General features: G+C 44.4%; 1 pseudogene; it reads right to left on the bottom strand.

Annotated features, from left to right (window-relative positions):
• Nucleotides 1-561: 561 nt before the first annotated feature.
• Nucleotides 562-4214, bottom strand: LOC147437637 (putative linoleate 9S-lipoxygenase 3; annotated as a pseudogene).
• Nucleotides 4215-4626: the final 412 nt, after the last annotated feature.

The following is a 4626-nucleotide window of genomic DNA, read 5'->3' on the forward strand; positions in this document are numbered from 1 at the left end:
CTTTAGTTTTCCTAAGCAAATTTCAAAGATCTCAATGCTTTCTGTTTCTATTAGGGCTACCAAATTAGAAGAGAGACAGAAACATGAAACTCTTTTTGTTGGAGGGAGCATTTCCTTGGTATCAGGACCAGCATATTATCTAGTGCCTACAATCTCGTTGCATCATTGGCGCTCTTACTTGGGCATTGGCAAAAAGTCTCATAAATCTGAAGAGCCTTTTTGGCTCCAGGAGAGCTTACGAGATCTTGTTTGTGAGAAGGTGGATAAGAAGATGTGCTATTTTTTATTGCTCAAGATATTACCAACCTTGCTCTGCAGGATTCTTTTTTATGTGGGTGTGGCACATTCAACAACTTTAATTAGTTAGTCTACTGTTTGCAGCATAAAGGACTTATGTTCAGACCCCCAAATTTGCAGAGTAATATATCACGTTTGTGACTTGCAAATATGATGAAATCCACAACAAACAAAATTGATGGCTCTCTTGAGTCTTAAGTCCCTGAGGCCCAACACGACAACTTTTTTGGAAAGTCCAGGCTATATAAACTCCAATGCCTTATTCTACTTTGTTGCCAAACCAAACATGGTCGAAAAAATAAAACGGTGTGAAAGCTCAAAATGCTCCTGCATCTACAAAGGTTAAAACAAATACAGTGTTTGTTGCTTGAGCAACAACAAAAAAATGAAAATGCAATGTACAAAAAGAGAAGAAGCAAGGAGACAAACAAATCACTTGATGCTTGATCAGACGAACAAAACATTCTTCTTGTCTGGGGTGTCACACACACGATAGCACACTGTTGGCAACACTCCTTTGAGGAGCATGCTCTCCATTTCGGTTCTGCATCTTGAATCCTGATAAACGGCAAGAGTGAGTCGTGGTGGTCTAGAATGTAGAGAAGGTTCTGATTGATAGCCTGCACAACCACAATGGTAAAGAAAGAACTTGGTCACAAAACCAATACAAAGGCAACATCCTAAATTGTTGTGACAGAGGCATTGACTTCAGATGTCTTTGCCTAGCTACATGATTGGGGGAAAGTGAAGGGACTTGCAGAGCCCACTTTCCCCAACCACTGCTAGCTAGGTGGTCGGACTTCCTTCTGCAGAAACTCATATGTGCCACAATTCAAAGATACACATAAGAAAGAGGTGTAATCACCTCTTCAATGGAAAGCCCTTGGAGGGACGGTTTCAAACGTCGAACAGTGATAGTTGATATGCTTTCTCCATACATGTGCGAGTCTAGTGTACTACTTGGAGGAAAAACCTGGAAAATTCAATGCAAAATTAATAGATGCATTGAGCAGTGACTTCCCAAAAAGTGGCATATAACCTACCTGGAGACGTTGAATGGCAACAGGATGCTTCCCAGCAAGACATTGAAATACTTGATTCCTGCACCTTCTATACATCAAATAAAAGCAACATCACTTTCCCCCAACTAAGAAAACAACTCCTGCACCTTCTACAAGTCCTGGCTTTGGGAACTTTGTGATTGCTGCCATTGAGAAGAGAATCGTTATGGCAGACAAGTGATGGATTTGCTCAATGCAAGCAAATGATTGATCTTTGCGTAGAAGGATTCCCTTGGCACACACTAGCAAGTAGGTGCAAAAGCTTCTAATTCCTGCATTCATGAACAGATTTTTCTTCAAGTCACTGAACCTTTCATCTCTTGGTACATATCCCTTGTCAAAAGCCAATTGTGGTTCTTCTAGCTCAAAGTCTGCACCATAAATGCATTAACATCCAAAAGATTAACGTCCTTTCCTTGACCAAATGTACATGGAATATGAAAAAACCGCTTACCAGATTTGATGCAATTTCGCCCTGTCCTACACCTACGTGGATAGGGATACATGGAGGAGCCCGTAAGAACAGACCTTGTAAGGTCCTAATTTTCTTTAGGATTACTTACGTCATTATACACATCATAATCATATATCCTTTCATCGTCACGAAGCTGTAACAATGCCTTAGGAGTCACGTTTGGTAAGGACATCTGCATGAGAGAGTTGGCAATGTAAAGGAGCACAAGCATTATGATGGGTAAAAGAATGTGTGACCACTTACTTGATTGGGGAAGAGGATACGAGGCTGACCGCAATGGGCAAGGCGGGTATGGCAAATCCAAGTGTGAGATGTGGGACCTGCAAGACTTAGATATGAATATAAGCTGCATTATCGAACCTGAGCAGATTCACAAACAACCTGAACAAATCCACAAACGGACATGAGCTCACTTAACTCACCTTATGAAGGGGGAGACTCGAGCGTCCTCACCGTCCTCTCTCTCTCTCTCTCTCTCTCTCTCTCTCTCTCTCTCTCTCTCTCTCTCTCTCTCTCTCTCTCTCTCTCTCTCTCTCTCTCTCTCTCTCTCTCTCTCTCCAAACCCCCCGAAGTCACCCCTGCGTAGCTACAGAGCGCTTCAGACTGTAGTTGACTCTTTCTCTCTCCTCGAAGTCGCCCCTGTGTAGTGACAGAGCGCTGAAAACTGTTGTCGCTACACTACACAGCACGTTAACCCTGGAGACTACACAGGCATGGAGAAAATGAGAGAGAGAAAGAGGCGGGGTCGGTCCGTAATTAGGGGAAGAAAGAGAGAAAGAAGCCCAGAGGTCCCTCAAAACCCAGAGGGCCCGATTTTCAAAAACATCACCCCACTTCATGTCGACCATCCACCTCCCAAGACAAAGATATCCAAGGTGACGACGTCCCTCAAAACCCAGAGGGCCCGATTTTCAAAGACACGAATCACGATGCCTCCTTCTCAAGACCACCATTTCAATTTTCAATGCTTCATCATTTTTTTTAACACTATTTTGCAACAATAAATGCCCACTATCTTATGTCAACCAATCAAATTTTTTGGCCTATCAAAAAAAGCTTGAAAATATAACTCAAACTTTTTCTATTTTAGTCAACAAAAAGAGAAGGCATAGCTATAGCCTTTGCCCTTTGGGCAGGCCAAAAACACTCTGTTAGTGTAGGGTCCCCCAATTTCAGAAAAATAAAAATTCTTTCAAAACATCTCAAATGAATAAGGCCGGTTCACACGCTGCAGTGGAAATCATACGCACAAGGGCATCAAACCGCCGTGGCTAGACCTAGTTGGTTGCAGGCATGCTTCGGGCCCACCATAGCTCTTCCGACCCCCCCCCCCCCCCCCCCAAGAAGACTATACGCCTCTCTCAACCTCCCCCTCTTTTTCGCTCTGCCTCCTCCAAGGTTGTTCAAACGAGGCGACTGTAGGCTTGCAGCTTGCTTTTCTTCCTCCGGGATCTTCTAAACCCAGCCTAAGTGAAGGGTAGTTTAGGAAATGAAAAGTCGCATGGCACTTAAAAGTCAAACGACTTTTCATATCCATATAAAGAGGTGATTCGAGTGTGCATTCATGTATTTGTATTTTTCTTCTTGTTTTCCTTTCCTCTGTCATTGTTTGTTCTTTATTAGAGTTTCTTTGCACCATGCACTTTGTATATGTAGGTAATGAATTTTATATATATATATATATATATATATATATATGAAAGGTGGCTAGTAGGTTGGCACGATTTTGGACCATTTGTATTGATGGGAATCTGACCTCAACACTAAAGCCCACGAGTTCTTGAATGAAGGACGTGCGGTGGGATCAATGGAGGGGAAGAGGGCCGGGTTAGTGATCACGGTCGCTCACATGGTGCAAAAGTAAACTCGGACGCAAAAGGTAAACTAGGACGTGAAGGCTGACCTGGACGTGGGCGGGGACGGAGGTGGAGCGCACAGGGACAAACCCGAGCTGATGTGGCAACCCATTTGAATTTTGGCCTAGGAAGGACGTGCCTCACCCGAGGCAAGGCCAGATCTAGGTGTACCTTTCATGCAAGGGAGGGGGGTGGGTTGTATGATGCATGCAATCGGGTTGAATCTTGGCAAGGGGATGGGGTCTATTTGGGGGGATTCGAGGTTTGATTGGCAGGCCAAGGGTATTTTCTGGGCTTCTCTACATTGTGTGGGCAGAGCTGGACACAGGGACCCATAGGTCTTTAGAGGGACGTGGGACAAGGAAGGATGGTAGACAACAGAGCTCTATCCAGGCTCCTTATAACCTCCGTAGATTTGGGGCATCAGAGCCATGTTGATGGTGATTGTTTTTGGCTTTGTGTGTGTGTGTGTCCGCATGCCCTAAGGCTGCATTGTTGTTCGTAGGGCAAATATCTTAACCTCATGGCACCTAGAAGGGGAGAAAAGGAGCCTCGTGGGTGTGTGTGTGTGTGTGTGTCCGCATGCGCTAAGGCTGCATTGTTGTTCATAGGGCAAATATCTTAACCTCATGGCACCTAGAAGGGGAGAAAAGGAGCCTCGTGGGAAGAAGATAGTTGGGAGCAAGCATGTGGTTGAGCCATCGCTCGATGCAGCGAAGACCACACCTCTAAAGGTTCTTCAAAGTAGTCCTCGATTGAGAGAAAAGAACGGTCTCGTGTGATAGACCTTAATGGCACTCCTATTGGAGATTTGACACCCCATCAACAAAATCTAGCCTCTATCAATCCACAACCCGAGAAGAAGTTGGTGAATGTGTTTGATGGGCAGAAGCAAGAGGACAAAAAACATGAGGAGAAGGTGGATGAGAAGGTTGGT

Source organism: Adiantum capillus-veneris, chromosome 17 (assembly GCF_014529385.1).
Source record: "Adiantum capillus-veneris isolate H3 chromosome 17, ASM1452938v2, whole genome shotgun sequence".
Classification (NCBI taxonomy): domain Eukaryota; kingdom Viridiplantae; phylum Streptophyta; class Polypodiopsida; order Polypodiales; family Pteridaceae; genus Adiantum; species Adiantum capillus-veneris.